This window comes from Electrophorus electricus, chromosome 7 (assembly GCF_041902795.1).
Source record: "Electrophorus electricus isolate QZ-2024a chromosome 7, ASM4190279v1, whole genome shotgun sequence".
NCBI lineage: Eukaryota > Metazoa > Chordata > Actinopteri > Gymnotiformes > Gymnotidae > Electrophorus > Electrophorus electricus.
Genome location: NC_137503.1, coordinates 20,937,045 through 20,949,290, shown reverse-complemented (window position 1 = coordinate 20,949,290; position 12,246 = coordinate 20,937,045). Strand labels below are relative to the sequence as shown.

Below are 12,246 nucleotides of genomic sequence, written 5' to 3'. Positions count from 1 at the left end.
GAGCCCCCCTTTTGACCAGGTTAGAACTATATATAGTTGTAACCTGGTCAAAAGGGGGGGGGGCAATAACAGCATATATAACAGTATATATATATATACACTGTTATTGTCATGCTTATAAAAGAGAATTTGAAAATACTGGAGTCTGAAATAATGTTGACATACCTGTAGTTAAATTTAATCCAGTTTATCTTGCTTAGGTTGTTCCTCTGAAACATGGATCCTGATCTGACTGACTTCTTGACTGACGTCTTGATCTGACTGACTTCTTGACTGTGTGTGTTGTATACTCCCTGAGAAAGAAATGCCAGAGAGAGTATAACATTAAAATACAGTAATAGACACCATTCTGAGTAACTGTTCACTGAACACTTAAACTTTCAGGTTATGCCACCACAGAAAAACAGAGTCTACTTGCAGTGAAGTACATTCTCATACAACAATAAATCTGAGCCTCTAAATGAGCTTGCATGGGTGGCTGTTATCCCGTGCAACTACCAAGCTGAGTCTGAAGAAGAGTGTAGCATGGAGGTTGAGCAAAAAATCTAAAGAATTAATGAACGGAAATGAAAAGCCATCAACAAAGACTGCTGGTAAGTAAAAAAAAACAAAACTGTAGTTATGCAGCTATAAATATAATATGAAGAAAATATAGGTTGTGCTGGCTAACATTAAATATATAACTTCATTAACTTAGCTAGCTAAGTTGGCTATCTAATTAGCTATCTTATGCTCACAAATGGAAAACACAACTTATACAAAAAATGTTACAGCAATCTTATGAACAGAAGTACTGATGTCTTTTTTTTTTATCTTGTCAAGTCACAAAAGTTGTGTAACTATTTTGGTCCAATTATAAACATGGTTAAGTATGGCTCTTAAATGTATTATGAGATACTGGCTTTTTTTACGGTTTATTTTAGCAAATAGTCCATGGCATTTCCACATTGAGACATTACTCTTACACTGTGTTCACACTTTGTTTTCTTTCTCATAGCAGCATCTGAAGATCTTCAACTAGATTTGGCAGTATCACCAAAAATCTCTCCGTACCAAAACCCTCCTGCTACTGGCCACTCATGGGAAACTCAGATCCAGGAAAAAAATAACTTCAAGGCTTTTACCCAAGGTATATAACATAAAGCATTACTTCTTAGGACCATAATAACAAGGATTTTTAAGCCATATACTGATCAGTAGATGACAATAATGAGGGGCCCTATACTTTGAAATAAAAATTTTAACATGTCATCCACATATCGAGCAGCCCTGCTCACCCGCCTTCTGGATAGGTTCCACCACCTTCATGCCATTCTCCCTCCTGATAATATTGGTGTCTGCAAAGGAAACTACTCCCCAGCTAGAACCATTTAATCATAGATATTGTTTCAACTGCATCCCAGTACACTGAACTTATATTCATACTAACAGATCATTATGATAGGCTTTTTGTAGTAGTCTTTAAAATACATGGATTTAACTCTTACAGATCTATTTATCATTGTTACTCTGATAGACCTCTAACAATAGTCATTGTTGTTTTCATTGCTTAATATAAATTGTTCTGTCCAGTGACATGCTGGTTTCTTTTTTCTTGTCTCTATATTCAATATGATAAAGTCTTACACTCTGTCCATATTTATTGTTGAGGTAGTGCTGTTATAGTTTTGCTATCCAGTGTTGACCATAAGCCAAGTTTTCTGTAAAGCTGCTTTGTGACAATGCCTGTTGTAAAAAGGGCTATATAAATAAAGCTTACATTGATAGTGAACTTACATGGCAAGAAATGTAAAAAATTAACAATAAGTTTGTGTTGACAGTTGCTCTTGTCTCCATTCAAAAATGCGTTTATATTCGTTTATATGCGTTTATATTAGAGGAGAATCACCAGCACTTCAGGCTGCTTTAAGGAAAGCAAATTAATAAATTCTGCTCTAAAGGTGAAGGTGGAAAGTTTTGAGGAAAAGGCCAGATTACAAAAGAATGTTGAGCAGTTTCTTCAGCAAAGACTGAGTGAAGGTAAGTAAAATATATATTGTTAAAAAACTTGTTATATATTGTTAAAAATTTTTTGCAATAGGAAATTTTATTTGCAATGCTTCTGTAATACTGTTATAGGAATAGGAACTGCTATTCTGTAATACGTTCTGTCCTAAATTCAGTCCTAACTAAAGATGTCATGGTGACTAAACAGACAAGATAAAAGTTCAGAGTTAGGATGTTTAAAAATCTTATCCAAGTTACAGTTCCATCCCAAATTTACCTGGCTAATGTAGGGGTGTCCCTGATCAAGACACCTTTATTTGAGTGGGATCTATTTCATTGAAAAGTGCTTTGAGTACTAAAAGCTGCCAATTCATCCATTATACATTAGGGAGAGATAAAGTGAATTTAATATGAATGTTAGTTAAAATTTCACATTATAGCTGTAGCACGATAATTCAATTCTGAAAATGCCAAATTGTAATTATGCAATTGTTATTTAAGCACTGGCACTGAGGAAAAGAAAGGACAGATAGCTAAGGATTCTGATACATATTCTTACACAGATAACTGCCCACTAAAAAAGAAGAGCAAGAAAAAGAAGGTACAAGAGAAGATGAAAGAATATAAAGTAAAAAGGTAACACCACTTGCAAATAATTATTATTGCGAGTTTGTTAGGTTGTACCTGAATCTAAATTGTACCTGTATTCATTTTACTTTTTATCAGTACACCCATCATATAGGTGCACTTTGTAGGTTTGCAGACCACATTAAACCATTACAATAAGTAATTTTGCATTTGTCATCCCCCCTTCTACTATGTCCATTAATGAAAAGTAACCATCCCAGGAACACCTCTGAAAGATATTATTTGGGTGGTGGTCCATTGTCAGCACAGCAGTGATGCTGACATGGAATTGTTTGTGTTACTTTTATGAGTGTATCAGACACAGATATGTAGATGGAGTTTTTAGACATGCCATTGTCACTTTAAGGTTGAGAGTGGACCACCCTGCCAATTCATCAAAAAAGACCCAGCCAAAAGCAGTTATGTAGTCAGAAAGTTACCACTGATTAAATGCAAGAGAAATATTTAATAATCCTTGCCCTGATGATCCCATACTATGCACATTTCTGTGCTATGTCACATCTAGCACACTTGAATAAAGTATATAATTAAAATGCCCCTCTTGGGCAGGGTCATGTCTATAAAATAGGAAAAACACAAAAAATGTGAAGAGACTGGAAATGGGAACCCCTTAGGCTGGAGGATGGCTAACACATAATGTGCACTGACACATGAGCTGTTGTCTGGAATTGGGTACAAGCAGAGTGGAGCTGCAAGGTAGGCATGTCTGGTAGGCAGTAAGTGTATATTGTGTTGACGGTGTGTCTGGTAGTGTAGACAGTAAGTGAATATGATGTTGAAGGTATGTTTGTTAGTGTAGAGAGTAAGTGTGTATGATGTTGAAGGTGTGTCTGGTAGTATAGACTGTCAGTCTATATAGAGTTGAAAAACAACACTGCTGTGCTTGGATACAATCCCAAATACCATATACCATATACATTACCATATTCCATACCATAGAGTGATGGTCCTATAGGTGTCTCTTTCCATTAATGAATAGGTGATATGTATGGCATATGTGTCAATTACTGTTCTACAGTCAGTAATTTTTAAAACAACAAAATGCACCTATATGATAAAACTAATGTGAGAACAAAGTAGGAGTGCTTAACAAACTGCCAGCTCAGTGTAGGTTAGACAGCCAAAAATCTGGTTTGTTTGTCAGTTGTGATGCCAGAAGATGCCATTCCTAGATATAGAGATGTTCTGAAGGCTGTGTCCAGAGGCATGTTGAAAACCGGTGCCTGTGGTTATGGTTGTGTCAATCGTAAAACAATTTTCGACAGCAGCCATTGCAGAATTGAAGCTGAATCTTACTACTAGATATGGGCTACGTTCCACAAAGGAAGGAAAGGGCACACCTTTTTGCAGAAAAGTGCAGAGCTGTATTTTCAAAGGAACCAGAGCTCAAAACCACAGTGGAACAATGGAAGGAAGATAGCAGCCTGCTAGATATTCATACCCATGATTAAATACGCACCAAAACAACTGATCTTCAAATTTACATGATTACATGATTTGCACATGAATAAAAAATGTTAAAATATTATTAACAAAATAGTTTTATTTCATTTGACTTTTTTTGGCAAGAATTATATCAATGGATCAGATGTTTGTGCAACTAAATGGCTTATAGATTTAATTGAATCACAGAATTTTAAAGCACCATTTTCTGTAATGTGAAGAAGATTAATGTTGAAGAAGCTAAATATTGAATAAGTTTGGGTCCCTTGAAAGTTTTTGTTTAAAATATCTTATTTATAATTACAGTGTTAGTATGTTATCTATGTAGGTGATATGTTTAGTATCGCATATTACAACTCCTAGGATTGCAACAGTATTACTCCTATAAGTACTCTGTTCAGTTCTGAAGATTGTGTTTGGCTGCTCATGCAACTATAAAGGTGATTTTCTTTCTTTTTTACAGTGTTTTGAATAAAACTTTGAACACATTAATGCATAATAGTAGTCTTTCTTGAGATGTATTGTGTTAGGTATTAATACAATTAATGGATTATCAAGTTATTAATTCTATAGATACATAGGAAAGATATTTCCTCATAAGCACTTGTACTTGTGACACTCTCATATGAAAAACCAGTAATCAGTTACTGCTAGTTCTTAAGTAGTTACTAGTCAGTTAATAATACAGGTAAGCTCATTAACTTTCCACTTTATTTGTGGGGTCACAAAGAATAATACATAATATTGATGTTCAAGTAATTAATGCTTCATTTACCTCCTACTGTTCCCATGCCACAAGTCCATCTATCCACATACAATTTCTTAGAACTAATATAAGTACCTGCTTACCAGTTTTCAGATGTCTACATGCAACCATTTTCCAGAAATCCCAGTGTGAATACACCATATTTATTTTTGTTTATTTCAACAATGATCACACCTGTCCTTTTAAATGGCCTTTTAAAAAATGCTTCCAGTATAAGATAACTTCAGGTTTTGTCATAGAAAATTCAATTGCCATCAAATTAACTGTGTGACATATTTTAATAGTGTATAGAATGTTAGTAAAATTCTTAATTTGCTTGCTTTTGTCTTTGTACAAAAACATCTGTACATCTTCGTAACCTAAAATAAAATACAAAATATGCAAGCCTTTAGTTACCACACAATGCACAGTATTGACAAAGCAGAAAGCTAAAACCCTACTTTCTTAAATTCCATGATTGCTGTTTTCTTTGAGTGACGCTCATTCAAACCTATGAATACCAAGCTGTTAGGGGAAAGGGGGGCACTATCAAATTACTTCACAAATGTTTTTCAGATGCTCCTGGGTTGAGTGGGAGCTGATTCAACAAATAGAGATCGCTCAGTCGAAAACATAGACACCTCACTTCCCTTATATGGTCACCCACTGACTGAGGGAGGGAAATACACAAAGCAAAATGTTGCTTGTGTGCTCTAGACAGATAATCACTTAACTCAGGAATTACACAGCATTTCCCACTAGGTTTCCTAGACATCTCCAATCTGTGAGGAAAAAAAAGCCTGGATGTGAATGAATGTCTTGGCCCAAGTGTCTACTTCAATTTGAATCCTGAATGATCATTGTGCTATACAATTTCAGATAACTAGCGTTAAAGTGAAGAGCTACTACATTCTACTACAATACACTATGCACACACTTGCTTAAACTTCAGCTTTTGTATTTTATGCACATACCAATACTAGTGTTAACAGAATACAAACTTAGATGATCCATTGAAGAGGTAAGAGGCAAGCCTATACACTACACCATGTTTGATTTTAGAAGTCTCCTTATATTAGAAGGCCAGCACCACTACATGTAATTTTAGGTATTTGACAGGTAAGAACAGTTGCAGCTGGTTTTATTAGTGTAGTGCATTCACTAAAAATGGTTCATTGCGATCACTGTGAATCCAGTGTACACATTTGAATCAAGTAAATTTAAAGCAACCTCTTTTTCAGTGTGGGGTCACCAAACATATTCACAAACTGTATAAGATAAAACAAGTGGAATCAATTGGGCTTATTCTTGTGTGAACTGCAGCCACACCAGCCCTTTGTGGAGAAGACCTGTGACCCATGACATAGAGAGTATTTAAACTGAGAGAAGCGGGTATGGTTGCACTTTCTTTTGGTCTTTTTTGTGCCGTTCACAGTTTGCCTGACATTTTAAATCAACATATATGTAAAATAGTGTGATATATTTGTAAAATAGTATACTTAAATAAATATATTTAAATGGAGTGTGGAATGTAACTGTGACGATTAGTCCTTCCCAGTGTCCATGTTCCATGTTTTCCCTGGGTATTTTAGTTTCATGCCGTAGTTTCATTTTCTCTGCCCTCATTTGATTTTCCACACCTCACCCTTGTTTCTAGTCTTGTTAAGTTCATGTATTTAAACCCTGTTGTGTTCCCTGTGTCTTAGCTGTTCGTTGTTTATTTGAATCTGTGTGTTTGTTCATTGTGGTTGTTAGGTTCATTATGTTTGATTAGTTTGATGTCTGAATGTTTTTGAAAACCCGTCTCTGTATACCTGTAAGTTTGTACTCCGTGTATCCTAGCCTTCATTTTGCTTAGCCCCAGGTTTTCCCTAGTCTTTGTTATAGCCTGCTTCCTGTGTTTGCCTTCCTGTGCCATTGGTTCGTTTACCCTAGCCCTTGTTTTCTGTATGATGTACTCTCGTACTCTCCATGTTGGCTCTATGACCCTGGAGTGCTATAATGACTACGAATCTGGATTTGCCCCTAATAAATCTCGCTGTTCTCCGCACATGCGTCTGCCTCCTTACCGCTCACTGTTACAGTAACATTCAAAGTAATTGATAAACTTGGTAACATTTGATCACTTTATGCTTAGTTAAAAGCATAAACATGTAGTTACTATAACAGTCTGTAATTGGTTAGTAAATTATACCACTTTCAAAAATATTACAAGTAATTATAATGAGGGATACTTTATGGAGAACTATTAAGTTAATGCTTGATTAATGCTTCTTAAGTTAGTAAGTACTTAAGTATTAATTAAGGATTAAACATGTAGTTAAGCATGTAGTTACCACAAAAGTTAAAGACTGGTTATTAATGAATTACACTTGAACCAACATAGTAATTTATTATAGTGTAATGTGATTAATGAAAAACTATTATAATTCTATGGTAATTCTTTACTATCTAGTGGCAAGTTAATAAGTACTTAAGTGTTACTGGAAATCCTCTGCCCCTACCATCTCAGGAACTAAGGCTGGAAAGCTGTTTTACAGTACTGAGCCCAAACTCATCATCTGGCCACCATCCCACCACGGCACCCATCCCAGTCACCAGTGCTTGATTCCAATGTGTTGATCAGTGATTCCCTTGTTCAGGGGCTTCTGCTGTGCCCCACAGCACCACTGTAGCAGCCCATTTTTTCCCAAGAACCATCATGGCTCCCTATCCCTGAACGCATTCAGTATAAACTCCTTACATACAAAGCTCTGCATGGTCTTGCACCTCCCTACCTGGCTGAACTCCTGCATTCATACTGCCCCATCCATACACTTCGGTCTTCACTTTCCTCTTCCAAATCCCTTAAAAATAGGAAACTTAAAACATACCTTTCTCAATATTTTTCATCACCATTTGTCTGTTAATAGTTAATTAATGTGTTAAATCTGCTAATTAATGTGTTTTTTGTTCTTTCTCTCTCCATCTGTATTGTTATTGTAAAGTGACCTTGAGTGTGGTAATAAAAAGGATGTTTAAAGGGAAAAGAGGCCTAACATTGCATTAGACATATTAATAACATAAAACATAAGGGAGTTCTGGGTCCTTTCAGAATGATTTGCGTACAGGACATAGGTCTTTGTAGAGGCCTCTGCAGGCTTCAGCAAAGGATCCTGGGTAGACTTTGCTGGACCTCATGGTAAGATATATGATCTCTCCACCAGGCTCAGGATTGTATAGAAAAACACTTCATTAGGACAAGTTTAAGAGAAGTCTTTTCTTGGAAAACACCCAACTGTGTGGGTGTTGAATATCAGTTTGCATATGTTGACTAATATATGGTTTGGATGTAATAGTGGCAAATGCAAACACTACTATGTAAAAAAGATGGGGTAAATATATGATCACTTCTGACAAATGTATAGAAATTTGGGTTCTTTGTTTGATTGTTAGACATTCTGCAGAGGGTGCCTCAATAATGCTTGTTAACGTTAACCTGCAATAAAGGACAGGACCAGCCTTTCTCTTCTACTAATTCTGAAGTCTGCATCTTTATTTTATATTTGAATGTTTAACTTTAAGACTAGCTGACTGGGGGATCTAGGAATGACATGAGTTTGAGAAAGGTGCTATATAAATTAATTCTTCTTCTTCTTCTTCTTCTTCTTCTTCTTCTTCTTCTTCTTCTTCTTCTTCTTCTTATTATTATTATTATAGTTTCCGCTGTGCTTTAAAAACATGCCAACATGAGTACTGTGTTGTCACATGTCAGCAGCAATGATACTTCTCACCACAAGTCTGCAACTTCAAAAAAAACATTTTAAAACTTTTCTTACCACCCTTTCAAAAGAGGCTGGAAAAACACTGCAATGTCATGACCCCTACCAACTTACAAAGGACACAGAATAATTCATTCTTCTGTTCTTACATTGATGGCTAAAATTGCATGTGACAAATTTAAGATAATTTTTATAGACAACTGATCTTTTGTCTATAACTGATAGACTCTTGATCTTTTTGGGGTGCTGCCCCTGTGCTCTTTAAATGTACTGCATCCCAACCACAGAGATTCTCTGGTGCTCATCCAAAGTATATTGCAATGTATTGTACTATGACTATGACTATGACTATCACCTCTCACTTTTGATTTCATAAAACCAATGATCTCAACTCGAAACATAGACCTATAAATTGGCCAAACAAATAAGTAGTTGAGAAAAAAGCATGCACCAATTTCTTATCATCTTGCAGAAAGAAATTGGCTCTCACTTGTGCTATATTATATACAAGTGAAGATGTTGGCCTATTTGAAACTGTTATTAACTGGATTACCTCATATCTTAGCAGGTAAAAATGTTTATATCTATATATGACCACTGCTTCAATCAGTATCAGGTTACCTGTGGGGTACCATAAAGATCCATTTTAGGACTGTTACTTTTCAATTTGTGCTATCCCTGGGCAGTGTCATCAGGAGGCATGACATCTCTTTCCACAGCTATGCTGATGACGGTCAGCTCTATATGGCCATGTCTCCTGATGGGATCAGGCCAACTGACATACTTGTTAAATCTATTTTTTTGCCTGGATATCCCAATTTTTTTTTTACAGATCAGCCAGGTTAAATGTTAATAATTAAGTATTAATTTGAAAGACTCAGGGAGAGAAATTGACCACAAACCTAAATACAATAGAATTTAACTCAAGCAAGAAGTATGGAATCTAGTAATTTTTGACTTTTATTTATAATTATGGCTTATGTGTGGGGTGTAACAAAAACAACATTTTATCAAAGAGGCCATTTCTCACTTTGAGCAACACAGATAGAATTGTGCATGCTTAGATAACTGGCAGACTAGATTACTGTAATGCTCTCCTTTCTGGTTTACCAAAAGTACAATGAATCAGCTAGTTTATTTAACACAATTTCTCTGACACAAGTACTTACTAAGACTAAAAGGAAAGTGCACATACACCTATTTTAAAGTCTTTAAACTAGTTACCTGTTTTCGCATTGATTTTAAAAATCTTTTATTAGTTTAGAAGGAACTATATCCCCTTACATCCCCTCTTAGAAATGCTGTTGGTTTATGAACCAGGTTTCTCAGATCCTCTGTTCCACAAAAGGAAAAAAAAAATTGATGTTGCTACTGTCAGGCATTTCACTGCCAGCTGCTAGAACAACGTTCCAGTGGATGTGAGAGAATCTTTAATGAATACTTTTAAGTACACTTAAAACTCATTTATTTTTGCCTGTTTTTATGTAGTGTGTTATAATTTTATGGTCTTTGTATTTACAGTTCATGTGCAAAAGCAAATGCAAAACTGTCCCGAAGGCAGCTCTGCCTTGGAGGCAAAGTGAACCTAACTGGTTCAGACCATAACCAATGTAGCAAATTATGTTTCAATCTATAAATGATTAACAATGGTGTACTAGGTTAATTAACACTGTATCAGTCTCATTTTGAAACTAGAATTCAAACCATTTGCAGTGACCTTTGGTTAAAACTGTAACGAGTTGACCCGAGTGCCGAAGGCCATGGAGCAGGATGCACAGACTCTCTGGACATGGACAAACTTTTATTTACACAAAACATAGAGACTAAAGTGGCACTCACATGAAACACAAACAATGAACACAGACACACTTAATACTAACAATTTTTAACATTAACACAAACTAGACAGACATAGCTATCTATGTTACATTTAGATGCTAACACCTAAACACACCACATCAACAATGACCAACAACGCTGCACACTCTGATGCGGGTTTAAATACACAAAGACAAAGCAAGGTGCACGTGTGTGCAGGCGTGGCCACAAATGAAGATCCTCCCACTAAACATGGCGGGCCAAACCACATGACTCACGAGAGGCGAGCGTTCCATGACAAAAACATACTTTCCACAATGAATAAATAAATAAATAAATAATTCATGTGAAGTTTATTGATGAAACATCATAATGTATAGTTGGTGAGGAATAAAAAAACTTGGTTCAGATATGCAAAATTAGCTAGCACATTAGTGGCCTGAGGGAAAACCAATATTTGAGAATGGAGAAAACCTAAGAACCTAACTAACAAGTATGGAAAATTAACATAAATTAATTGGATAAACCCAAACTCTCAATCTTCCCAAGCGAAATGCTAATAAAAAAAAACCTTCAACATAAACTGTTGTAAGGAACATCCATTAAAGGGGAAGAATCTTCCAAGGGCATCATGACAGGGAAAGTTAGCTTTGAGGCTACTGTCTGAACTAAAATGGGAAAAATATTATTCTGTCTACAAGTTATCTATGGGGATGACGGGTCATGGCTGGCTCCCAGAGGTTAGCTTGTGAATGAAGGAGAAAGGCCTACTCCTGGATGATGGAAGACCAGTTATCCACCCGGCCATGCTAGGGGAGGGAATAATTCTGTGTATTGGAAGTTCGGATGAAACATGTGTAATTTGTCATGCATAATTCCAAAATCTTCACTCTGTCGGCAACCCAGCTTTTCTGTCCCAAGGTGTTGAAAAAGACAATGAAACAAGCCAGATCGATTCTTGTGGATTGCGTTGAACTTTGCAAAAGTCCACAAGGCATTTAAAGGTGTCCCGAAGATGCTTTCAGGTGTATAGTTATCTGAATGGCCATTGACGTAGGCTACTATAGCCTGGGATTTGAAGTTAATTAAAGTTAATTACTGTCAGTGTGATGGAGCTACCCTCCACCACAATGTGTTCATATGGACTCTTTATTAGAGATGCACATATGCTATGTATGGATATATTTATATATGTGTGCATGCAAATTAACACACAAATTGTTTGATCAAACTTTATTGATGTGATTTATTGAGTGACGTGATTAACATGCATGGAAAAAGTACTATTTAGTGAGGACCTGCAGGGGAAGATAAATTTATTGTAAGTAGGATAAATTAAATATTGTTCTTATAATATGTTTCTAGAGTTTAGGTTTCATGTTTATCTGGCCAGGAATGTTTGTATATTTAGGTAAAACAAAAGTAGATAAAAATGAATTTACCTGTGATTATTTTTGTGGAGGCTTCCATGTTGTTTTGGAGGGAAAATAAACCATAGACTGTGTTGAGGGGGACTTTTATGGGGAATTTTCCCGCCGAAAGACGCGATGTCACCTAATTTAATGTTTTTCCCTATATAAGATTCAGAGTGAAAATTCAAGAGGGCATGCTTTTTGAAGATTTTGAAGTTTTTTAGGGAGATTTTATAATTGCTGGATTTTTCTTTTTAAATTTGGTATGTTTTTTCTTTTGCACTAGAGCACTAGGAGTCAATAAACACCTTTTCCCTTTTGACTCCCACTTGGAGTGTACCCATGTGTCTTTTCCGCCGCACTATTAAAGTCAGCCAAACAGAACTAATCCTAATTCTCTCAACAATGAAACAAACTTACTTTAGAATGATGA

The 12,246-nt window shown here is 35.8% G+C and overlaps 1 protein-coding gene across 1 annotated transcript in view; it reads left to right on the top strand.

Moving 5' to 3' along the window:
* Nucleotides 1-12,246, top strand: part of si:dkey-174m14.3 (brain-enriched guanylate kinase-associated protein) — a 74,562-nt gene that overhangs the window by 32,956 nt on the left and 29,360 nt on the right. Inside the window, exons 2-5 of the mRNA XM_027003963.3 lie at nt 385-593; nt 998-1,129; nt 1,941-2,019; nt 2,550-2,622. The gene's annotated coding sequence lies outside the window, so the exon portion shown is untranslated. The remainder of the gene's footprint in view (nt 1-384; nt 594-997; nt 1,130-1,940; nt 2,020-2,549; nt 2,623-12,246) is intronic.